The following is a 27,887-nucleotide window of genomic DNA, read 5'->3' as shown; positions in this document are numbered from 1 at the left end:
GTTTGCGGCGTTTGGAGTAGAAGGTATACTGCGGAAATCTGAACGCAACTGCATCTGCTTTGATTCCCGCCGCTCCCGTCTCTCTGCAGATCACACGGGAGGAGAGGCGGCCATATTTATAACCTAACGAAGAGAAAGGGAGCGAGTTCATAGAAATCCCCTCGAGCCATGTCGGGGTTTATCGTGACACATCGGTTCACACGTTCACAACTTGAGACTTTTTCAATGCGGCAAAGTTTTGTTGTGGGCGGGATAGTGTAGCGGCGAGAGAGAATTCAACTCTCAGCTGAGGAGAACCGAGTTCAATACCAAATGTGCCCCGTCTACCTGCAGCAAGCTTTGAGGGGTTTGCCTACAGGTTGGCTGCAGGGTTTAAGTTTGACTCCCAGCCAGAGGCTACTGGGTTCGATCCCCGGTGTTCACGCTTTAGGCATCCTAGAGAAAGATGCCCCTAACCCCTACCGACTCCTTAATGACATTTATTTTATTGAACCTTTATTTATTCAGGGAAGGCCATTGAGAGCAGGTTCTCTTTTTCAATTACACCCTGAATACAACACAAAAATAAAAAAAACCACAAATGTACGATAGATATAAACAGTCGTTCAAACAACCAAAACAACACTTCAATACACATAAATAACACAATGGGACAAATAAGAATGCTTTTAAAAACACAAGCAATCCTTATTTAATGCGACTTCAATAATCCCCTTCAACCTCTCAATTGAGACGAATGGATCTGGAGTCACTGCGACTTTAGACGAAACCATCTGAGAAAAACACTACTTAGTCGTATCAAACAGATGAAGTATGTTCCCTTATACCAAGAGATAGACAGGGAGAGAAACCAAGGGGAAGATTGTGGCTTCCACCGGCAGTGTTTTTCACCAAGCGACACCGTTCCAATTCATCAAATGTAAATAAAAGCTAGTTCATGTTTATTCCCTTTCCAGTACCTTCTGAGTGATGCTTGTGTCTCATGAGTGTTGAATACATGTTTTAAATATCAACCTGTAAACCATTCTACTGAAAGCCTTTCCTGCCATTGGTTGAGAAATATGGATTCACATGATTAAAACATGCAATTAACATGACAAATATAGCAATTTACCCACAAATTAACATGACCAATTATTTAATATGTTAACTAAGTGTTTTTCCCCTGTTGGGGGGGATGCATAACCCATTCCAAGTTTTATACGAGAGGGAAATACTGAATTCATCCAGCAGGAAGTTAGAACACACACACACAGAGAGAGAGAGAGAGAGAGAGAGAGAGAGAGAGAGAGAGAGAGAGAGAGAGAGAGAGAGAGAGAGAGAGAGAGAGAGAGAGAGAGAGAGAGAGAGAGAGAGAGAGAGAGAGAGGGAGAGAGAGAGAGAGAGAGAGAGAGAGAGAGAGAGAGAGAGAGAGAGAGAGAGAAAAAATTGAACGGTAAATGTGGGCTGCCTGTCATGGTCAATTCTGAACCAAGCAGGAGGAGATGGAGTCAAAAACGCTATTATTCACCTTCTTCAAGACCGGCCATTGTTATGACTATGTAACTCTATAACTTGGAATTGAACGGGACAACAATATGATGGCATGGAAACTTTTGGAATCAAAGAGAGACTCAATCAAAATGTCTTACATCAGAATCATGCCTTGCACAATACATTCATCTTTAGGTCAACGCTACAAGTTTTGATGTGAATAAAACAACACCCAAAGTTGTGTTGTGTAGTCAAGGGGTTTGGACACACAAAAACAGAGTGCAGAGCCAAATTCAATTTATTCTTGGGCTGCACTGTGAAATTGTAAAGCTTTCCTTTTCTCTCCCCTCTCCACACACACACACACACACACACACACACACACACACACACACACACACACACACACACACACACACACACACACACACACACACACACACACACACACACACACACACACACCTTGAAAAAGGTCAGCGCTCTTAAAGGACTAACAAATCAACTGAAACGTTCTTGTGAATAGGGTGTGTTTATATAGTTTTTTTCCTTTCACCTGTGCACACCTGTTTGAAAGTTATATGTTTTCACCCACGAGTTGATGTTCCGTGGAGAGGCAAAAAGTGATTTCTAGAAACTAGGTTTTGCACTTTGTTTCTCTTTCTCATCTTTACAAAACATGTTTAATTTACAATTATATTATATATATATATATATATATATGCATGCTCGTACCAGGAAATGTTAAATTATATTTACTAATTTAGCAAGGAAAAAATGTGCAGGGCACATGTTATTGCATGTCGCAGTTTACATCAAAACATACCCTGTACACCAAAAGCCCCAATCCTGTTTTTCAGGCAAATAAATAAAGATAAACTTCAACTTATAGCCAGTGAGCGATGTGTCCTTCATATCAACACTTGATTTGTTCTAACATGAACGACGCAAGTTCCAGTGGATCAGAGTGTGTTTTTTTAGTTCAGTGAGAAAGATATAGTGAGTCCTAGGCTGTGCGTTTGTATATAATATTTTATTGTGAAGACTATAGGAGGATCCATTTATTGGACAACAACAAGATTAGATTCCCAGAATGGTGTTTGCGGGCGCTTGTGTATGGCTGCAGGAGTCATTTAAATCGGCCATGGATGACCGGTATCAAACTAGCACTGCACACACACTACACTCTGTCTGTTACCTCTCTGTGGCGCAGTCAATTGTTCAATTTATTAGCCCAGATTTCAGACTTTGCTTTCCACATAATCTGGCAGTAAATAAGTCCTGCCGAGCCCCTGGGTTTAAACGCCACTGATAATAACAATGACTAATAGCACCAGAGTGTTTTTTTTTATGGTTAACGTCACTAGTCTCTTAGGCATTGATACAGCACATCAAATGGCCTCTTTGATAAATGGGTTGGCCCCCCCAGTTGGTACAGTCCACAGGTCAGGCTGGTCGGGTTGATCCATCCATCATGCATCGGGGTTGGACTTTCCCTCTTGTGATGTCACAAATGGGTAGATAGTAAAATGCCATTGCAAGCCAATGCTTGTGATGCATAACATCAGACAATGGCTCACATCCCAGAATACACAATATAAGCCTCAGCAGAGGGATAACAAAGTCAATAGATAAAGAGGAGATGAATGTATATATTTTGTTGCATTGAACAAGCTGGCTTGCTGTCTACTAGCTATTGCTTGAAGAATTGATTTAATTTAAAACAAACAAATCATTAGGGCCGTAACAGGGCAACACAAACGTACTAATTATTACTAATTGAATAGAAGATTTATGGTAATAAAGTGTATTGGTTGTCACTATTATTGTATCAACAAATTATATTACAATTCTTTTTACATTTTTCCTAAGATATATTTAATCATTATCTTTTTATTTATCAAGATCTTTATACATGTCTTTCTCCATGGTTGAATATTGACAGTAAGTGGTAAATATTGTTTAAGAGGTGGTGCACTATTGAATGCATATATGCCAAAGTTGATCTCACTCACTGTTCGTAATAAACAACCGATTGACTCATATTGTTAGGGGTGGTACCGCACAGCAAATATAACATCTCATTCTCATTGGTTCCCCTCTTTCAACAATCAGAAAGCAAAGATGCGTTGCTGGTAAGGAAGAACTCGATGGGTGACTATTAAATGTATTTAGTCATGATTAAGTCATGTTTTAAGACTCAATGCTCATCCTTACTCATTTTAAATATTGATGACAATAGGTAAGAGTAATGCAGGAGCAAATGACTTAATTAGGCCTAGTTGATTTGCTAATAAGAGTTCAGTTGAGGTAAACATTATTGACATTATATTACATATTATTGAAGCTTTGCATTATTGAACATTAGTTTCAAGTGGCTACGTGACTAAAGTGTCAAGTATATGCTACACTAGTGAAATTATCCATGAGTTACTAATGAGTTTCATTTCTGCTATTAAACCACCACATCAACACGTCCAGTTGATATTCCTCCTTCTCTCCAACCTGCAAACACCTGACGAAACACGGCAGCAGAACGACGACTCGCGGTTGAACAACAATATGTGCGCGGTTGCAATCCAAACGAGCGAAACACATAAGCCAGAAGGAACAGCTGCTACTCTATTAATCCTAAAGATTGCTTGTGCAAACACTGTGAAGAAACACGTCGAGAGAGAAAGGCCATTAAAGCCCTGCTTTCTAAACTTATCAAGACGACAGGCCATGATTGAATATTAGCCCCTTCCACGAGTCTCTGTGTTTCGTTGGTTTACAGCCGTTGCTGCGTCTTATTGGCCTGTTTTAATACGCAGCATAAATCCATTTATGGAGCTCGCGTGACCAATTTCCCCACCGCCTCGCCCGGGCCCCGGCCAGGCCCCAGGTGTGGCGGAGGAGGGGACGGCCGCGCCCCGTACGGCTCCGGTCTGAGCCCCGATGCCACCCCGGTGACTCACCGGAGAGCAGAGCATGAGGATAAACTAGACAGTTAAAACCTACACACACACACACACACACACACACAAATAAAACCGCTCTCCATCGCATTGCTCTCGATCTCATCCTCCCTCTGTCTCCGACCCTCTCTCTCTCTCGGTGTACTCCAACCCTGTGAACAGTCACTCATCTATTTTTAACCACTTTAAGTGCTAGTAAAGGGGACTAGTAATGATATCTGCACATTTTGTGTGTATAGTATATATATATATATATATATATATACACACACAAAATGTGCAGATATCATTACTAGTCCCATACTGTCCCCCAGTTCAATACATCAGCATGTTTTTTGCCCAACAGTCAAGATAGGATGTGTATAGACTCCAATGTCCTCAAAGTTCAATATAGGGTGTACACAACCTTTATTCTCCCACAGCTCATCATATCACGTTTACTGTCTCCACAGGTCATCATATCACCTCTACTGTCAACAGAGCTCATCATATTATCTCTACTGTCCCACAGCTCATCATATCACCTCTACTGTCAACAGAGCTCATCAGATCACATCTACTGTCTCCACAGGTCATCATATCACCTCTACTGTCCCCGTCAGCTCATCATATCACCTCTACTGTCAGAGCTCATCAGATCACATCTACTGTCCCCGACAGCTCATCATATCACCTCGACTGTCCCCGACAGCTCATCATATCACCTCTACTGTCCCACAGGTGATCAGATCACCTCTACTGTCCCACATGTCATCAGATCACCTCTACTGTCCCCACAGGTCAAGACAGGGTGTACGTCACCTCTAATGTCCCCCTCTTAAATCGTTGGAAAGCTTTTCAGTTCCACTGAAGGCTGTGGATTAAGATAATCCCCAAAGCCCAGGTATGGAGTCTCATCCTGACAGGCTGAGGTAAAGGAACCGTATTACTCTTTGGCTGATATCTATATACAATATTGTAGGGGAAAATTGGCTTCATTTGTGGTGTGTTTTTCAGCATCTAAAAAAATACAGAGCCAAACAACTGTCAATCAACAATGTAACAACAAAACAGCTCTGGTGAATTGGAATATTCATGTTGAAATCTCAGAGAACGACAAACAAAACGGTTGCCAAAAGCAGGGGTCCACAAGGACAGGTGAATCCTCTCCCTCAGGCATGTGATTGAGTACACAACTAGCCAATCGGGTTAAGCAGGGCAAGGGGGCTTGACAGGCCAAGGTAACCAATTAAATAACAGGGAAGGTTAGGAAGGGGTCGAACAGAAGATCACTAGGTCACATGATGATTGGGTCACAGAAACTACATGTTAGAAATAGAGAGAAGTAAAGCTTTTGAAACAGATTTCTGTTGGTCATACATTGCTGCTCCATGTCCGAGTAAGCCATCCTTTACAACATGACGCATAACTTATTTACACTTTTGGAGACACTTTCGTCCATTGTGATTTATTGTCAATACCAGTGGTGTGGCTGCTGACCTTTATTTACAGACAGGGAAGTTGAAAAACTTGCTCAATCTTTCTCGTTTCTTTCCATTCACATTCTTTCCTTCTTTAAAATTGTTCGTCCTTTTTGAGGTGGTTTCCAAAGAGGACGTGACACAAGCTGATGGTCATTTCTATAACTGGAGGAGAGAGGCAGTCTTCATACTGTGCTAAACCAGCAGACAGCTGTGGCAAAAACAATGTCTACCTCTACTGTCTTCATCGTTTTACACCTCTCATATTGTAGACATATTTAATTTCCATTTTATTTTTATCTCTTTGTAAACTGATAAAGTACATTTAGTCTTATCCTAAGCAAGCCTGTATGAATGTTTTCCAGAGTAAGGCCGTGTTGTGATTCTTAGATATACGTGTGGATGTGTTGACACAGTAGTTTCGAGTTGTTGAAGTGTTATACAGCAACACTGAGGAGTCACCAGCAAAATGGTGCAGACGTGATGGATTTCGAGTGGTGTGGAACTGTATTTGTTCAGATGTCTTTCGGCTGTTTACTCTGAAGAGCATCTTCTGCTGTGCATGGACAGAGTGTCCATATCTCTGCATGCATAACTCCAAGGTTTTTGTTTATGTGTCTTTGGACTAGGAGAATATATGTTACAACTGTGTGTGTGTGTGTGTGTGTGTGTGTGTATGCATTCAATAACAATGAATCAAATGAAATGTAACAATACAGCAAAATAACAACTTTTAAGATACAGGAATAAAGGTATAACACAAAAATATACTATACCGAAGCACAAATAACAGCCAAAGTAGCTCCCCTGACATGACCTGTGTTACTAAACTCAATGAATAACACCAGGGCCATCGTACCTGCGTTTTACAGCGTTCCAGAAAAACATTTTGGACAATGGATTAATGAGGGCCATCATTAAGAAAAACTAAACATACCCTCGTTAAATTAGGCGTACTGCATGGGGAGTGTATTGGGAGTGAAAGATCAAAGCGGCCAATCAATGGCCTACCTCTCTGTGTCCTTCCCCCCTCCGGCAGGTTAATGAGGTTAGAGGCAGACTTAAGTGGCCGGCCCCTCGTTAAAGAGGCCGCTCGTTAAGGACTGCTCGTTAAAGAGTGTAAGGGATCTGATTAATCTCTGCTGTGAGCGCCGCTGACGAGGCAGGGAGATTTGGACAGGGATTAATCAACACACAGGGACCGGTTCAGACCAAACTCCCCATGGGAAGGGGGAGGGGTGGTCCCACGTCCCCTAAAGCGGGACTCAAGGTTGTCAAGGCAACGTGGACTTGATGTCAGAGGACGTGAGGGGATGGGGTGATGGCTTCTGCTGTGTCCGAGACATCCGTGATTTCAGAAGTCAGGTTTCATGTCCTAACATCACCCTTTATATTACATGAAGAGTTGTAATATATAGAACTATGCAGTGTTTCTGAAGGCATCCTTGAGCAAGATAGCTCCTAACCCAAACCGGATTCTTAATGACATTTAAATAAATTCACGGTGAGAAGCTTTGGATAGAATAGAAGTGTCTGGAAAAAAATAAATAAATTACTTTTCATTTTTTGTCTTGCTCAAGGATGTGTACAGGTTTGGCTGTGGACAATGGGGTAGCCATCTGTGGTGCGTGATAAAGACAGACATCAACAAAAGGTATTTTCGGGTGGGGAAACCGAAAAAAACAACAACAATGGATTGTATTCCATTCCCTGCATTGCCCAGAAGTGACAAATAAAATCAATAAAAAGTCATAACCCTCAAAGGGAGGGAGACAGAGATAGATAGAGACGTAGACAAAGAGAGAAACAGAGTGAGGGGCAGAGAGAAAGAGAGAGAGAGATCCAGAGGATCAGGAGATGAAAAGCAGAAATAGACCAGGACGAGACGCCTGACTTTGTTCTAGTGGAGAGAGCAAGCGACTAACACTACTTTCTCTCCGTCCAGCTCTCTCTATCAACCTTTTAATCTCCAGATTTTGTGTGTATGTATATAGAGAGAGAGAGAGAGAGAGAGAGAGAGAGAGAGAGAGAGAGAGAGAGAGAGAGAGAGAAGTATAATGGTAGAGAGCAAGAGAGAAAGACAGAGAGATGGATCGAGTACGGAAAGAGAGTAAGAGAGCGAGAGAAAGGATTTGGAGTTGACCTTAACTGGGCTCTGTGTTGTGGAAGATGGATGCTGTAAACAGAGTGGGGTCAAAGGTCACCAAGGGAAGCAGGTCAGTGCAACCCAAAGCAGGTCGCCTAGAGAAGGAAGAGCAAAACTACACCAATAGATTTTTAAATGACCCGTCGGACTCTTTTAAGCCACTAATAAGCTTGTTTTGGCCTTTGGATTTGGCAGTAGCATGTTTGTGTTTTGAATGACATTTGAGTCTTCACCACCCATAGAGCTGCCTGCCTTGCATTAAAGGGTCCATATGGATAACGCTGGTTGTTAATCATTTATACTCTTTCCATTTCGATAGCTAAATGGACCTGAAGTCTAGCTATTTAAAAGCCAGTCATGTTTTGTGTTGAACATAGGATACGTTGAGATAAGATGTACTTCATGAAATACCTAACAGGCAGGAAATGTGTGCCGTAGGGTCTGACGCTTCATTCAGAAAGCGTCTCTAGAATAAAGTCAGCGACAGAGCGGACCCGTCTCTCTGCTGCCTGTGGCCAATTTGTGCTCATCTCTGAAGAGCTGGACTATGTGACCCCCCCCCCTCAAATGCGTAATAAAAAAATCCTTCAGCCCATCTCTGATCAAATACAAGCCGTCCAAGGCCAGCAGAACCCCTCTCTTCAACTCTGTTTGGCTTCATTGCTTTATTTATTCCATCCATGCAATTTGTTTGCGGCCCCTCAAAGCCTCTCCTTTCAGAGAAAACAACTTCCTTGATCCTGGATGATGACACAGACCCAACCTGTCAGCCTGACGGTCCCCACCGGTTACATGCTCCCTCCCCTGGCTGCTCTCAGGTCCTCAGCTGGCAGTCAGGGCGGGCTGACACTCCATCAGCAGCCCGCATTTGAACACCACATTAAGGTACAAGAGACCTCTCCGACGCTCAGCGAGGCCAGAAACACTTTCTATCAGAGCCAGGAATGAAGTCCAATCTCCAGCGCGGTTACTCTTATTTCACCTGGCTGTGAAAGCCTACTATATTCTGGATGGTACTCGGGGTGTGGCGGCTTATTTACACGCTCTGGTAACCATCCACCGCGCTATACAATGCTTTTCCTTTTGTGCAGTTAGCATGTACTTTCTATTTTGTGATTTATAGGGCTTGCCTTGATTTATCATTTCAAGCTTTGAATATTCATTTGGTTTTCTCCAAACGAAAGTTGAATATTCGCAGAAAAAGTCTATTCACACTGCGTAAATTTCCCCTCTGAATTCGAAGCCGGCGGAGAACACTGTTGCAGAAACAGCTTATTCGTCAACTGATTATTTTCCTTTGAATTTCTAATGTTATTTTATTAAAGCAAAAAGCAAGACTAAAATATTACGTAAGGATTGCGGCTTTCAGATCCTAAGACACGCAGCTTCCATACGATGAGAGAAGGCCCATCTCCAAAGATCCACTTCAACATGAAACAAGCGGCTAAAGATGTTCTTCATCAAAGTTTCTCCTGGTTCAAATTTAGGTTTTTGCAGAGAAAGTGGACAATGTTTGGGCTCATTCGGAGGCGCATGTTTTATTAAGAGAAATACAACAGTATGTAAAAACAATACCTGGGTGTCTTGAAACTGGTCTGAAGGAGAGGGCTAGAGCTAGCAGGCTTATAAATGTATAACTAGGTATCGCAAAAGTCAGACAGTATGAACACATGAAGGACAAACAGGGGTAGACTTGCAAGCATCATGGATGCACATGACACAGGTGAGAAAAATTGTCGTTTGATGATTCTGAATTCTAAGGTCATTATTGCTACCCCACACTTTTTTTTTCTCGGACCATCACAAGGTAAGCCAAAGTGCTCTTTGCTTTGAGGCGGTATGACCAGTACAGTTAGTAGGCCACGCAAACACATAAGGATGTGTGAATGGAGCCTTTCAAACAACAATGATGGGTTGTACTGTTAGTTTAGAAAACCTTTTTGAAGCAATTGGACATGCTTGTGTGCAAAAGTAACAATATTTAACTGTAAAATAAAATTTCAGGTTGCAGTCTTGACAGGTTCGAGCTGTAGGGAATACAGCAAGCGTGGAGCAAATTCCCTGATAAAAATTGCTGCTCTCTGGCCATTTGGGCTGCACATTGCCCGGTGCGCTGTACTGATTACCACACAGCATCAGAGATGCCCCAATTTCAGTCACAGATGACAGAAATCCACAGAGTGCAACGATTGTTTGAAAAAAAGTGTTTCCAATGAAGACATCTGCCAGGGCTTTGTCGAGAGCTGGAGGCGACACGGAATTGGAGAGAGGCGGCCATCTCCTAATTCTCTATGCTGGAAATACCCTGATTATCAAAACCCTCCTGTAACAAAAGCTACATGCCACCTCCACCTAGGAAACCTTTGTTGTGTTCCTCCAGACAAGGACGCTGGGTAGTGGTGTTTGAAATCTTGTTTATTGTAGGGTTCCCAGATAATGGTACATGGCAGCGGTGCACCATGTTGCAATGCTGGAGATCTCTCACTGAGTATGTGGTGCGGTGATGGCTGGTTTAACCTGTGCCCACTGATTGCTCACTGCACAACAGGTGTGCACCCTCACCCATAACCCAGAGTCCAATCAGTGTGATTCGGGCCAGGTGAGGTTGCTTAAACCAACAATCATCAACAAATTTCCACACCTTCTAAAATCTTTAACCCCCCACCTCCTGTATGCCGTTACATCTTATTTCTATAACTACAAATGACCAAACCATTGAACATTTTATATATATTATAATTATCATTGTCATTACAACCAGTTAGTTTAGAGTATGTCTCTAAAAGGATAATTTGGTGATCCTTTTTCTATTTTATCCCTCTTATATAACTTGTATATTAAGGAAAATGTAACTTGACCAACCTGAAGTTTGTAAATATGCAATGACATGAAATAAAGAATATATATTTTGCTATCAAAACAAAATCAAATCAAATACTGGATTGAGGTTTGAATATCTACGTAAACAACGACATATCTGAATACTCGGGCTCACCTGGGATCATCAGGTGCAGGATATCCTGGCTGTCCATCTTCACACACCAATGGGACGTACTTAAGGTTGAAGATGAGTTTGAAGGAAGCTGCAGTCTGGACACGTCGATGATAACTTCCTACACAGATTTGAAAACATTGTTTTTAATGAGGCCGTTACACCAACCCCCGTTTTCATCAGCATCTATAGCTTCTAACATCACTCGAAATCTTTTTACCATTTTACATCTCCTCCCATTAGCCAATCTCCTCAGAAATAACATTGTACACTAAAGTTTGCAATAAAAGACCCAAGAACATTCATCCGTCCTGTTTTTGCTGCTATACATGGGCCATGTCATGCATGTCCTGTTGAACAACTATCTACGTTGGTTGTAGATATGCAGTCTAATGTATCATCTAAAGTTCATTAGATCAACTTCTGCTACCATAGATAAATCTGTCCACATCCAGAAGCAAACATAACAAATCTATTGCGTCCCTGCTATTTCATATACTTGTCCTGTTTCCTGGCAAACTACGTGATGTCTGGTTGGTTTTTAAACGCATTTGCATCGTAGTAATCTGACGTGTCTCCACCAATCTCGTGGACAGATGCCAGGCACATGCGATGGATGGCTTCTAAAAGGAGTCACGAGGCAAGGCCCATTCATTTACGTGGGGTTCTGCACAACACCAAAGCCTTTTGGGGTGCTTCAGACAGGCAAGAAACCAATTTAAAATACATTTAAATTGACCGTAATTAAAAGACAATCGTTTAAAAAGAGAAGAAGATGTATAAATGATGAAAGAACAAAAAGTATATGTAAAAGTTTAATAAAAACTGAGCAAACAGAAACGCTATGGCTGCTCACCGGTTAAAAAGTACAAGGTATTGAGGCAGATGTTCTGGGAGTTTGTTCCAGATATGGTGGTGGTGGTAGATCAAAACTAAAAGCTGCCTCGCCATGCTTGGTTCGAACCCCGGGAACAGAGAGCCAGCTGCTCCCTTGGGACCTGAGAGCTATGGGCCCGTAACACAGATTCACATCATACAGATATGCTGCTGTTCTGTACTTGATAAAGTATCAGTAATGATTTGAACTGGATTCAATGCTGCCATACAAGGAGCCAGTACAGTGTTGTAAGCAGGAGGGCTAGCACTTTCTCATACATTTATTCCCCACCATTTGATCGACTGCGAATCCGGACAAGAATACTCTCCACGGGCTATTTCTCCGTCTTATTCATATTTGCTCGTTCCCGGATCAGCAAACGTCGGACTTAAAAGCTCTAAATGCTCATTTGGATGATGGAGAGGGGCTCGCCGCTCGTCTCCTGGAATTCATATTTTTCTCGTCTCTCCTCGGCTAGCTATGAGATATCGGTAAACAAAGGAGTGACAGTTTTGAAATGACTGTGACATTTTATATTTGTCAGACTGAACGATGTTTTTTGACATTTCAGAGGGGATTTTATGAGGATAACGGCTGAGTTTAAACGATAAAAAACCTAGATTTGAGATAATACCTAGAAATAGGCCTAGCAGAATGGCAGGCGAGGCACAGGCTAATACAATGTTTGGCTTTACGAGTTTTATATCCTAGCAGGGCATTTTCCATCAATTATAGTTCTAACAAAAACTGGAGATAACATAAAAAAACCTGCATAAAAGCAGTCTCTTTTGGCCCTTATCGTAAACATTGTATCACATGCTTCCTTTGACATTTTGCTATTAATTATTAAAAAAACAACTGGAGAAAGAATAGTTCTGCAACGCAGTGCAACCAATTTGTATTGTACAGACAACATTATGTAAAGTAAGTTATCTTTCTATCTTCCCTCATTTCCCCTTTCATTTATGATACCAGTTCATGCTGCGCTGCCCTGTGAGATCAGAGCGCTAAAAGGTATCTCCCAAACTATTAAGACATCCAAAAAGAACAAAGCAAGTTCAAATAAAAACTGGGCTAGGATATATATCTCTCTCTCTGGTTTTAATCCCTACTGTCCCTCTCCCTTTGTGATGGTTTTTAGTGAGCCAACGCATTTCTTACAGGGCTATAAAAACAGTCTAAATATGGAGACGTTTGGAGAGATCTGAAGTGGAGTTGAGTTGAAAGGTCATCCCCGGATTTGATACCCAATCCCTCTTGGCCGGCCTACCACTACCTGAGCAGGTGTGTCTTGCCCGGAGACGCAGCTGAGCGGAGAGAGGGGGGGTCGGCCAGTCCTCGACCCAGCAAGGGACGTGATGGATGTGTTAACGTCAAGGGTCAGAGGTCGCGGGCTGAAGAAGTAGGTTGGGGGCGGGGGGGGGGAGGGGAGGGATGATGACAGTTCTGGTTCTACTGGGGAGTCAACGGTGACGTTAAAGATATGATCACTTCAGAGTCCTGATGTCCCGCTCAATACTGCTCTCTCTCTCACCCTGCATCTCTCGCTCTCTCTCGTTCTCTGCTCGCTTGGTCCTCTCCTTCTTTTCCATGCTCTCTCTACCCCTCTCTTAGTCTCCCTCTTTCTATACTCTCTCCGCCCCTCTCCTTCTCTCTTTCAGCTCACTCCCTCGCAGTCTCTCTCGGTATCTGCCTCTCAGTCGTTCTACTGTTTGCCACTCTCTGACAATCACAAAATACCACTTTTTACAGAACACACACACACACGCACACACACACACACGCACGCACACGCACACACGCACGCACACGCACAATAAAACACATGCACAAACACAGATGCCCAGGCAGAATGAGAGAGAGAATGTAGGGAGATGTGGGAGAAAAATAGATATGAGAGAATGAGAGAAGGGATAGCTGCACGCACAAAAACAGATACACACACACAGACACACGCGCACACACACACACAGATATACAGACACACACTCACACACACACACACACACACACACACACACACACACACACACACACACACACACACACACACACACACACACACACACACACACACACACACAGATATACGGACACACACTCGCACACACACGAATACACACATGGAATAAGCTCTGAGAGACTGGTGGGACTGAGGCAGTAGTGGTGTTCATCAATGTTCAATCTTCGCGGGATAGCATACGCTTGGCGAAATCCCCCAGAGCAGCCCTCAGAAGCGGGGCACTTTGGCATGGATGTTATGAGCACCTCTCGAAGGATTGTAATGTATGGTGTAGGGCTAGAAATAAGCCCCACTGTATACGCTGCTGCCGTTACTAGTTTTTCTTTCTCATTGTTGTTATTATTGCTTTGCAAGATATGGTTGCAGCCAAACGTCTGCCAACAGCTTGCTGGAGGATTCATTACGAAGTCTTCCGTTGCGATTTTCGTTTTTTGGAATATAACTGCCGAATGGCTTTATGGATAGGGAGGAAAAATGTATGGCATTTAACACTAGTCAAACAGCATTTGGATGTTAAATGGCCCACACTTACACAAACAACCCCCCAAACACAGGAATGACAATATATGGATACATATCTTTACACTATGCATGGATACAGATCTTTCACACAGTGTTGAAAGTTAAAATAATTCAAATAACATTACCTCTAAAAGACAAACCACTCTAAGCTGCTCTTACAGCACCACATCTCGGATACACTAGCTTTTTCACTAGGACATCTGTCCTCTCCCCGCGAGTGATGAACTCGAACAACAAACGGTGTGTCCAAACCCTCCTGTGAAAACCTTGCCGCTCTGTGTCTCCACACACTGCCCCCCCCCCCCTCCCCCGCACGCTGTACGCTCCATCACGGATAATTCTGGCTTCTCCCGCCCTCTCGCATGGACCCTAACGAGCCATCTAATCATTCCATCCACTGGACCAATCACAGAACACTTAAGCTGCCACAGATGTGAGAATAACGAATCATTACCCTCGGATGAGGCAGGAGATGCCATCGTCTCCACCCCCTCCCAGGCCTCCACCCAGGGGACCGGACAGTTGTTTGAGAGCAAGGGGATGACATGTGGCGCGTGCCCAGCATCCATTGCCGTCTTTGTCCAAATATGAGCCTGTGTGTGTGTGTGTGTGTGTGTGTGTGTGTGTGTGTGTGTGTGTGTGTTAGGTTTCTCTCACAAAACGTTGTCTAATCATCACCCAGAGTCAAATGACGGTGATTATTCTCTCAACGGCTCGGCGACCAAGCCGGGTGCCAGTCCTCATCACAATAGCTGATTCACTCACCCCCACTCACAGGCCTGTCAAGCCCAGGAAAGGATGTTTGTTTTGCCTTCTTTGGAAGGAAGGATCCCTCCTCTTGTTCCTTCTCAAGATTTCTTCCCTCTGAGTTTCGAGAGTTACTCGAGGTCCAACGAGGGCTAAGGGTGAAGAGACCAAAAATGATATTAGAAGAAAATATCGGAAACATTTCTGAGAGAAACAGAACGTTGTGTGAATATGTAGGACTGATGAGAACTGGGTGATTGGTAATATTAGTATCAACTTGTTCGTTAATCGGGGGAAGGATAGTTTAGCGATAACGGTTTTTATGACTCCCTTCCGAAAGGTTGTGGGTTTCGAAGCCATTCGTGGTCCAACCTGTATTGAGGAAGGTTTTCCCTCATACCCACCGGCATATTAATGACGGCACACATCAAACACATTTTAAGTTCCCTTTGGATAGTAGCTGCTGTCAGGCCCCGCCCACTTGGGCTTGGAGATGCAACCACAATAAATAAAATTGCTAATTTCCTATTGGTCCCCGGCAGACCCATGTGAGGCTATATGTATAGCAGCGATGTTGGGCTTTGACATTACTTAGCGAGATGAGAAGCAGAGCGAGGGCAGCCCTTGGGACAGCGCTGTGATTGAGTGACAATTACAAGTGGGGACGTTTTTTTACCTTCATGCCTGCTGGGGCTTTAGGGCCAGGGGTCCTCAAAGTTTCATCCCAAGCCCTCAGTCACCCCCATCCCATGGGGAAAATATTAAGCTAACCTCCGTGTTTAATTCGTAGTTCAATAATAATGGGGAATGATTGCCCTGTTTTGGTAGCCTCGCCATCCAGAGGAGGCATAGCCAATTTATCGAAAGCTACATTTATTAAAAAACATCAATTTATTAAGAGGCTTTCTTACTCAACCCTATGAAACCCCAAAGGTAGATAAAATGTGCCAACATTGGCTAGAAGTGGTCAAATAGGAAATAAGGGAAGGATAAGGAAAGGATGTGGTTTGAACAATAATACAACAGTAAACATAATTATTGCATTAAAATCACATCGATTAAAGGATGATCGTCGTTCACAAAAGGGCTCATCCCCTGGCGCCCCCTAGTGTCACCGCCAGGAACAGATTGAGCAGCCGTGGAAACGGCGGCTCAGAGAGAGGCCTAGCATGAAGGGCATTGTGCAGGTACGCATGTAGAGGAGGAGCCACCCCGCCTGCCTTCTGGCACCAGAACAAATCCACCAGCCACATCACAGGAGGCGCCTTAGCCTCGCTTTGTGGCGGAATAAATGACATTTTAAGAACAAACACAAAAGCAAAAAGCAGTGGCGGGTATCAAACGCACGTGTTTGAAGACGCACGAGAGGTCCAAGGACAAACACAGGCCTTTGAAATCGAAAGCCATTGTAAGAAAAGGCAGGAGCGCTTAACTTAATGTGACAGACATCTGTATTGGCTTTCTGCTGATGTCACAAGCTCCTTATATGCGCTACGCTAATCAAAGGGTACAACGCCGCCAGAGCCGTCGGATTCCTTAGCTTCACGCTGTGGGGTTCCAGGGCTGAGGAGATTCAGTGTTCGGAAGTGAAGCGGAGGGGAACACAGCGGGAATAAGCTATCTCTTGAGCCCGCCGTGACTTGGGCTCTTCATGGTATACGTAGAATGATAGATTAAAGGGTGTTATGTAAGATTCTCCAAACATAACATGCTACACATGCATATGTTATATGATTGTCATTGAGAAGCCATGAATTATTCTCTTGAATTATTCCAGAAGTGTGCATGTTGTGATTTCGAAGGGAAAATGTGTTATAAGGATCACAGGTGAATTTATGATCAGATATGTTATTTGAAATTGGTCAGATTTCATGTACATCAGATCAGTTCGGTCAGAGTTCAAGTTTTATTAATCTTTTAATTTAATTTTATTCAGCATATGTATTCATCCAAAGAGATGTACAATGTTCTCAGTTACCTTCTTTATGGTGCATGTAGTCATGATGCTCTTTCTGTACTGTTGACATACAAAAGGAAATGCACTCAGCGCTCATAGACAAAAACAAACACAAAAAATGTTGGACAAAATTGAATTATGTAGGATTGTATGCAAATTGAAATTAGGCATAATTTGTCTGCATACGGCTTGTTGCTGAAGCTAAGAAAAGGCCATCTAGTTCTGTGTTCAATTATCATATGCAGTGTATCATTCTACACAGCTTTAAGTAACACCTGTTACAGCAAACCCAGCTCTTCCATATCATTTAGACCCCATTATTTCCCACTTCAAGCAGTCAGCAAATAAAGCAAATATATCCATCGCTACACTTTTTATGCTAATTTATTAAACCCCTTCAGTGTATTTGGTAAATCTGCATTCAAAGGACGCTGTTATGATTTTCTGGCGCTTCTTGGTGTTTATATGATCATGAGGGTTTCTACTGTTTATCGTCCTCAGGGTAATGTGATGTAAATTAATTTATTCCATGGCTTATTAAACCATACAATATTAAAGCTTACATTATTACCTCATCAAACCATATATTTGCAGTGCTAACACCAGTTCTGAATAGTTACACACCAATACACCAAATTGTATGGGTCTTGGATAAGCCTGACCCATAGGCGTAGCTTCTTCACTATTCCGCCCACACCAATATAGACCGAATTTTTAACTTGATCCCGCAGATGCTTCATGAACCACCTCTGGAGTGCATGAGTACCTTGGATCTCTGAACAGACCACATGTAGCACCTTTATCACTCTTCGAGTCATACCTAGCCCCCAAACCACGATCCCAGAGGATTAAAAATCAGGCTTTGTCAAAAGCTATGTCAAGTGTCAGGAGTGAGCAGTTAGTTAGTTAAAAGCTAACACAATCTAGCATTTCTCTAACGTTACCACTTAAACTTTGCGACAGGTCTAGAGGAAAATAAAAAATTCTGCTTGGCATGCATAATTAATTATCTCATTGGCTTTATGAATCATTTTAGCTTGTTGTGTGGAACAAACTTTTAGCAACTGTTGTGGCCTCTGCTAAATTGCTGATTGTTACACAATCTCTGCAAACATATGCCGGCAGTATAACAAACAAAAGTGTAGTTCTACCACTGTGCTGGTTTAGTTGTATTTAAAGTCACTGTACTGCCTTTGTTTATTGTGTGGGCCAAAATAAATACCCCCTTGTAACATTTGACGCATAAACTTCACAGCATAACTTGTTTACGTGGCCAATCTCTAAGGTTGTTTGTTGTCATCCCAGGTGCTGCCAGTATGACAGCTCATTCATTTGGTCTATCAAAAGAGGAAGTCATTTCCTCTGTTGTACTGTGAACATCGGGACATTCATTCACACAGACAATATTAAATAAATAATAATGAATAAATGGCTTTGGTATTCATTTTCACATGCGTGAATCACACACACAGGGAAGCACACACACAAACACAGACATATTTCAGTTAACCTCCTCTTCACACATCCACCACAATGTTGTGTATTTATGTATTGTGTGGGACAAACACAAACTGAGACCAGAATAGTTTCTAGTAGAAATACAGCCGAGAACACATCGATATGAAACGTCTTTTGTTGATGAACACACCCCAGGTCCTATTTTTCTGCTATTTTTACTTTTATCGTTATTTGCAATTTATCACTGGCTGTCATTTCAGGCTTCCCGCGATCTGTTCCAATGTTCTTTTTCCTTCATTAACCAAAAATATTGTTACCCCCCTCTCAACATCAGGAGGCAACATTTTTTAATTGTTAATTTGTAAATTGTATGAATGCATCTACTGTATCATATAACAATATGTATAACATGCTTTATTATTAACTGTGAAAGCTACGATTATGATCAAATTCTCACTATCCCTTTGTGAGAACGCACGCGGGAATAGAGATGATGAGTCTGCTGGGAGAACTAGCCTCACAGCGCTAACTAAGTTCTCCATCGCAGTTTTTTTATACAGCTGTACTTCGTTTCCACACTTTGCTCTGAGTAAATGACCGTGGTCAGGACTTTGGTGACCTCAAATCTGGCGACGGACATGGGGGCAGCTGTCAAGTTTATGCTCAAAGAAAAGAGAAAGGGATATAAAATGAATGGCTGCCTGGCTGGTCGGGATTGTCTTTCGAAGCCTTGATGCGTCGGCCGTATCTGGTCTCACTGCTGCTGATATAGTGTTAAATAAGGCAGTTTCTTCTTCAGACGGGGCTATGCCTCGGTAGCTGTACGGAGCCTAGTGACATCTTTGGTGAAGAGATCATGCCCCGCCCCAAGCCTGCAAAGCCTAAGGGCCTTCTGGACGCACGAGGCCACTGGCCCGGCATAAATGCGTGAATCCTCTTACTAAATGACTAATTACTCGCCATGGGAACATTGCAGAAATGTATTATGCAGCGATTATGAGTTGTTGTCATATGGAAATGATGGTTGATGCTACTGTGATTTGAACACATAATCTCCCTTTAAACCCCATTCTAGCTTCTGCAGCAATTTTTCTGCGAGACATAGTAGTCTACAGAGATCTGAAATACTGAACAAAACGGTGAAGTATTGGGGTGCATCACCGATAGATGTTGTGTGTCCAGGTGTTTAAGGCTGTATTGCCCCTTTAAAGCCAACATTGAACAGCACTTCCAGGATTTTATTGCCAAGTACTTACTTTTTCCTCCTTTAAATAAGATTATGGTCTCAGCTGTGTTATGATTGGTTTGAACACCAGCTCTCGTTAATAATATATTTGCAATTTTATTTAATCCCAGTACCTTTCTGCTGGGAGTCTAACAACCTTACCACCATCCTTCCCCCTTATGGATAGATATATTTTCCTTTGCAAAATATAAAGAGTCATGTATTGTTTCTTGTTGTTTATGGAAACAGCGAACCAACAACTTATGGATACTTAATACTATATTCGTTACAAATGACAATAGTCATCATACATAATCAACAGTCATAACAACCTCTCACTTGGCTGTAGGCCTACTAGAATACACAGTGCAATAATTGTCTTCTTTCGCAATCCATGATCAATCACACGTCAGTGTGTACTTTAAGAGGTCTTTGAAACCCTGCCATTAATGTGCAGTTTTCACAAATCGGCCAGTGAGGTTGTATCATGACCCTACGGACATCAGTGGGGGTTTCATTCCGTCTGTGCACGGCACTTTCTCAACGAGCAGGTGTGCGCCTGCAGCCAGAGGGGGCGCCAAAATACCAATTCCCCACACAATGTTACGTACTTCATTGAAAAGCGCTACGCAGGGCGATTTTTTTTTACTGCTCATGGCGCCCCCCCCCCCCCAAGTGATTTTGCGCCCCCCACAAATATGCCGCCCCGGGCGGCTGCCTGGTTCGCCCGTGCCTAAAACCGCCACTGGCCACAGCAACACCTACAGTATAATCCTATCCAGTTTACATCCAGGCTGCTTAGCTCCAGGCGAACTGTCAAAAATAAAGAGGAATTGGCGAACCCGCTGAAAAGAAAAGGGGCGATGAATGTATCAACACGAATGAAAGCTGCTACGCACACGGCACTTCTGAACTGCGGGTACGTAGCGGCTTCCGAGCCGCGCTTGCGCAGCCGCTTCGACCCACACTTGTGCAGCAGCTTCCGAAAAAACGCACGCATGTAGCAGCTTCCGACATATCGGCCTGTGTAGCAGCTTCCGAGTGCTCCCTCGTTCCACATCCCTCATAACAATAAACCTCCGTCAGGGTCCCTCCACCTCCACCTCCACCGCCCGGCAGGCCTGCAGCGGGCCGATACAGACGGGGCCCTTGTTATTAACTCCTGATGGATGTGCCAATAGAACGACGTTGTGAACATAGCGTTCATCCCGTATCACCCGTGGGAGCCTCTCTCAGCCATTGCAACGACTGACCATAACGCCGCTGGAAGCCACGGCGGGAATTTGTTCGAATGACAAAGCAAAACGCCTTTCCTGCCAACGTGTGCATATTAACGACAAGGTAAATAATGGAACCCGTTATCTCTTCCGGTTTTGATACATGGGTTGGGAGGAGGAGGGGGGTTGTACACTGTGGTTGTTGTCGTTTTGTTGTCTTTTGTGCTCTAAGCTGGTTCACTGTTAATTGGCTGAGAGTGGCCCACAGGAAATGGTGCTTTGTGAGTGGTTCTTTACGCGACACAGATAAGCGTATCATAATTTACACATTCAATAGGGACGATTTCGCAGCGTTGCGTTTCCATTCGTGACATGTCGTCTCCCGGCGGCACGTTCACGTTGCTCAACAACAGAAAGGAAAAATTGCAATAATGAGGGAAACAGCATCTGTTAATGGCCAACGGAAACTTCCCCGTTCAAAAGACACATCAGATGTTTATCAGAGCCGCGCAAACAACCGCCGACCAGGGGATCGTCTTGAGTCCACCGCCACTCTAAATCCCCACAGGGACGTCTTCCAGCAGGGGGTGATAATTAGAACTCGAGTTCTCCGCTGACAACCTTTGTATTCCATGCATGTAAAACACTGACATCGCAATGTTTGTTGTGGCCCGCCCAGGATGTAAAAATAAGATGCATGAAAATGCTTTCAGATTTGTCTTACATCACATGACGTCCATTGCTGAGAACGATGGTAAATAATTCATGTGCCGCTGTGGGGTGCTGCTGACTTTTAGCTAAATAAAAGCATTGACGATACGGAGCTCGGGCAACATTACAATCAAACAATGCTGCTGAGACGACTTGAATAGACGGCGAATAGAAACAAATTATTCATGCATTGATTGTGTACGATAAGGCGCTCAAAACATGAAAACCAAGACATTGACAAATCTGACCACCTTCCCATCTGGAAGGTCTAATTAAAAACTGTCGATACATATATTATAAAATAAACAAAACCTTTCTCTGAAATGACCTGCTGACATTTTGTGTCTAAGAAATCTTTCGACGGGGGGCTGTTTGTCTGCTCTAATATAGGACTTCAATCCCTTCATCCGACAATGTAACCTCAACCTTAACCTTGACTGAGGTTAAAACCCCCAAAAAACATGTGCTGCTTTTAATTCAGTTGAAAAAACAGGTGCAGGAGTGGACATTTTTTAATTACCGGCCGTCACAACCCCTCACCCACCCCGTCCCGGCCCACGCCTCCGCACCTGCGGTACTGGACCTTGGTACGGCGGGAGGAGAGGTAATTAAAAGTGGCAGAGGGGTATGAGACCTTCGCTAATGGCTCTATAAACCTTTCGTTCTGGGGGCCAGTTATGCGGGCGGACCCTGTGGAGGAGGTCTGGTGTTCGATGGGCCCTGGGGGGACCGAGTTCCGACCCAAGGGACCGAGGGTCCAGTTTATGGTTGTAAATGAAGATCTCCAACACAATGGCGCCAGCACAAGGCTGTAATATGGGGGAAGGCTAACGACACTGTGTCAGCGCTAATTATCACTGAGGAAAGTTCCATGTCCGAAACTGTATCATCCAATCAGTATGGGTTCAGGGCAGAGTCTTGTCCTCCACTTGGAGTGTATGTGGCTCAGGGATAATGACTGGTCGGGGTTATACCACTGCTGTCTCTGTGCCGGGTGCAGTGTCTCCGCTAAAGGACCGCCTCTACAAACAAACCAACTTCTCCAATATGACGACAATGTGCCCTTCAGTCAGCATCTGCATTTCATTTGACAATCAACGTAGGCTTTTATTAGCCAGATATACTATAATATAGGCTAATGTAGGATACCATAATTAATATACCGTAACACATCTATTGAATCAAACAGTGGCCAAACTTTGTGGAGATGGAGACGGTTCTGGCCGATCACACACAGTATTCACATGTGACTAGATTAGAAATGTTAACTACATTTGAAAATGTTAAAGCGTAAAAATTAGCAGAACAGAAAAATGCACAACCAATTTGCTGTGCATTGGCTGTTGACAAAGTACTTTTGACTTATTTTGGGTCATTTTTAATGCTTCCGAAATGCTGCCACACTTAAGACGTTTTATTTCTAATGTGTATTCTTCGAGACTTACGGTCTAGAATGTGCCGTTTTGAAAATAAATGAATGGATTGTGCCACTGCCATTGCACAAAGGGGTTATCAAAAAAACAATAAGGATATTTATTGAAAACAAAACACAACACAACGAATTGCCCACAGAAGACAATCCCCCACCCCCACAAAAAAACCTTGGATAACTTATAGGCTTTTCCTTCTAGATGCCAGGCAATATCGTTGTATCAATCATGGAGCAGCCCAATTCTCCCCATGGAATATCTTGCTTTTTTGCACTCACAATTTGCCCGGAGCAACAAATTGACTTTTTAAGATGACATCGACAAAATGTCCATCTCTCAAAGATTCGATTCATCTAAGATTCGAGGTCAACACTAATAGTGTCTAGTTTTCATCTTTTTTAAAGTAACTGAGTTCCATCACCAATGTAAGTAATCATCAATCAAAAAAAACGTCAGCCAGACTCGCTTTGGATAAAAGTGTCGGCTAAATGAACTACATAATAAATAGTATGATTGTTAAAACCAAGTATTTTAAGACACCGGCAGCAGCAGCAGCAGCATTCAGATACTGCAGCTGGACTTCATTACCAGCCATACTGGTGACTCTGGGATCCATATGAAATATATGATTTGTTTGGCGCTCCGTATGAAATTCCTTCAAGCTCAATTAATCTGCAGAGGTTTAATGCTGACAGTATATTGGACGTGCTTTGGCGGCTTAATGTATCGGGAGGCGGACTCCTGGGCGACCAGGGTAGGGTGTGGCTAGGGGACCAACCACCACCCACACGCCTCCCCCCACCTCCCTACAGCCACTTCTCCCCCCCCCCCCCCCCCCCCATCCTAACCGAGCCATAAATGTCAGCCCCACAACACAACGTCATATACAATTTTGATTGCTCCACTGGGTTTCTCTCAACTGCACAGAGATATGTTCCGATTGGTCTGGACCGGTGGGGGGAGAACCTTGTCATTTGTATTGTTGTAGCGTTACTATGAATTAAACTGTCAAGATCGCTTGGATATGAAACTGACTTTTAGAAAACTCATGCATCCCAAATAAATAGGCCTCAAAAACACTGAGAAAATATCCTTGTATTTGCTTGTATCCCACCCACATATATACTGTTAATTTTGTACGGTAAACTAATCAATTGATCTGCTGAGTTTACTGTCCATGTTGCTATCTTTCAACTAACTCTTGGGTTGTGCTTTTTGTACATTTGTTTCAATGATGTTTGGCAGACAATAATAGGAGACACATGATTGATGTTACGTTTGCTTTTGTCAGGGAGGCAGGAAAACAACATTTCCCATCAGTAAGAGCACATGCTATTATGTGCTCATGGTTACCTTCCAATGGACTAGAGCAACAATTGAGGGAAGCAACCAATGCATTCATGTCCAAATGTTAAAAGCAATGTTGAATGGCAACCAGCATTGCACTGTACCTTTTGTACCTTTACCATGATTTCCAGGTACACTGATAACAGAGGAAAACACTCAACCACTACCAAGAAAACAAATTCATTACCAATTGGAAAAACATGGCTTGTTATTTGTCTGCTGTAAATATTGTGTAGGCGTTTCCATTAAGAAATAATGTACCGTAATGTGGAACTCTATACACACGCACCCATCGACAAACACACACACATAAGCATGCGCTAACACATGCATACTGTACATGTTCACACACACACACATACTGTACATGTTCGTTCACACACACACATACTGTACATGTACACACACTGTACACACACACAGTACATGTCATGCACACAGTACACACACACACACACACACACACACACACACACACACACACGTTATTTTTTCATGGCAAAAATTTAATGAACACATTTTAAAGTAGGTCGAAGCTGTAAGTGTATGATTTATTTCATTCTCCAATCAAACCAATTATATCAATCAAGGGTTGTTGAATTCAAGCTTAAACAGGGAGTTCCCTTACACTTTAATTGAAAATAGATTGAATTAAAACTTGTTTTCTCTAGAGCTGTTTTTCCTGTGTGGGCTACTGTAGAAACATGGTGGTGCAACATGGTGGGCTACCGTCCCATCTCCTCTGTAGATATTAAGGCTCATTCTAAGGGAAAGAAAAAAACCATGAATTCTTATATTCACTTGCTAATACAATACATACGACATACTGGAAACTATTATATTTTTGGCCAGGTCTTTCGGGTTTCTGGGAAAGGTCACAGCATAGGCACAGTCAACCCGGGTCTCAGAAAATGTAGACAGCACAAAGACAACCGTCAAGGTGCCAAGGATGTGTTGTGCCGTTAACTGTGCTAGTCGCTATGCCAGGGATAGAATTTTTTATTTTAAACAACATAGGGTTCACTCCCATTGATTACACAGAAGAAAGTTATGGATCTTTAAAAGTCTTTAAAAGGGATGGATGGGAGTCATAATTTTATGATTTGTGTGCATATAGATTTTCTATAAATGCACCATAAGAGTAATATTGAGGGGTTGGGAAACACTATGGTAAGAATAGTGGGTAATGCACAAGGCATTAACTGTGACCTGATTCAGTCGTCCAACAAATCATTTAGATAAGGTTTTATGTGAATACTTGTTTCTTCAAAATATGTATAGAATTGCGTTTTGAAAGGCCAACATAAAACATAGCTTACTTATCAAGATAATATAAGCTGTGTTTATGATAGACATTATAAGTGTTGAATAGCCAAACATGTCATTGCCCATTTGTGATCATGGTTGATATTGACAAAAGGCCACTTACTGAAATTAGGATGACACTGCAGACAAGCATTAGCCTCATCAAATGAATAACCTAGGTAACGGAAATCAAAGCGACACATTCACCTATGGAAAAAGCAATTGATGGTAACATTTACAGGCTTTACAAGGAAAAATGCATACAAAAAGTCGTATTGGCCCCTTGATGCAGATCAAGTCTGCAAACAAGGAAACCTGTTCATGGACATTGGGGGTCCCGGTCGCGACTTTGTAAATCATTATAGCCTACATCATAACCTAAATCATAATACATAATACTTTTGTGTCGACTTTTGTGTTATTAAACCTTGAGATACAAAGTCTTATTAACAGACAGTACAGGAAGGTTAAAGCTGAAAAAGCTGTCAAGTAAATATCTCTGAAACACATTCATAAATAAATAAAATAAATAATGTTTCTTCCCATTCTTTTTATAATTGTAGTTAATTTGTGTATGGTTTGAGCTAATAATCGTACACGTTGCTCCTTTTAAGGAGATGGAAGGGGGCATCTTACTCTTGGATCCCTACAAGTAGACAGCAGAAAATCAAACCTGGTACCGTTTGGAATGAAACATCCTTCTCTCTCTCTGTGTGTGTGTGTGTGTGTGTGTGTGTGTGTGTGTGTGTGTGTGTGTGTGTGTGTGTGTGTGTGTGTGTGTGTGTGTGTGTGTGTGTGTGTGTGTGTGTGTGTGTGTGTGTGTGTGTGTGTGTGTGTGTGTGCATTGCTCTAGCTACATACTGCGTCAGTTGTAAACATTACCACTGGAAGACTGTTTTCCTTCAACCGTTAGTTCACATATGTAACTGCAGTATTGAACCGCAGCATTAATGGGTGACTGTCCAAATCAATTGGAAATTTCATGAATAAAATTATAGAAAATATTGAAATCCTGCCAGATGAGGGAATTTACTTAGCGAATGGCCCCGTCGAGAAAGTAGCTGTACAAATTTAGGCCAGCATTAGGAACTGTTTGTTTGGGATAGGAATAATACAAAATGCTCATAAAATGTGATTCGGCTGAATTATATCTGTTATTGTAACACACTGAAAATTACTGCTGTCAAAGATTATGGCCTTTAGTCCTTCGCCAGTTCTGCACTCTTTTAAAACAGGACTGAAATCGAAGTACTCCCCCCCCCCCCCCGCAAAATGTTGATCACTATTCATGACAATTGTAAAATTGGACACATCCATTCTTCTGCCAATGTTTTCTGCATTTTTTCTGCATGCTAAGTATATTTTACTGTTGCCAATTAGCAGCAAGTGAAAAGTGTTTTTAAGAAGTAGGAATTTAAATAGAAAATAAGTATTTGGCGTTTGGAGGATGCTTTTATCCAAAGTGTCTTATAAGTTACTCACATTAGGCCTACATTTCTTACTATTGGAGGCCCAAGGGGGAATCAAACCCCCTACCCTGCCAGTGATAATGCCTTGGTTTACCAGTTAAGCTAGACAAGGAATCAAACGCCTAACCCTGGCAGTGTATGCCTTGCTCTACCAGTTTAATAAGAGAGTGAATCAAACGCCTAACCCTGGCAGTGTATGCCTTGCTCTACCAGTTTAATAAGAGAGTGAATCAAACGCCTAACCCTGGCAGTGTTCATGCCTTGCTCTACCATTTGAGCTTAAAACAATGACCATGAGAGAGTACATTTAAACGGCATGAAGACAACGTCCCAGCAGGGGATCGAACCGGGGTCTCCAGAACAGTGAGAGAAACATACTCTTTACAATACTGTGCATACACGCTCATTCCAGTGCCTAATGACAGTCAAAATATAAACAATTGCAGCACTGGCATTACCTCTCTGCACAAGATTAGGCAAATGATCACATAATTATGACTTAATAATCTTTTTAAATATCTTTTTTTTACAGATTAAACCTGCTTCTGTTTTGTGCTATCTGCCTCTTCTT

Source organism: Gadus macrocephalus, chromosome 19 (genome assembly GCF_031168955.1).
Source record: "Gadus macrocephalus chromosome 19, ASM3116895v1".
Classification (NCBI taxonomy): domain Eukaryota; kingdom Metazoa; phylum Chordata; class Actinopteri; order Gadiformes; family Gadidae; genus Gadus; species Gadus macrocephalus.
Note: the sequence above shows the minus strand (reverse complement) of the source record.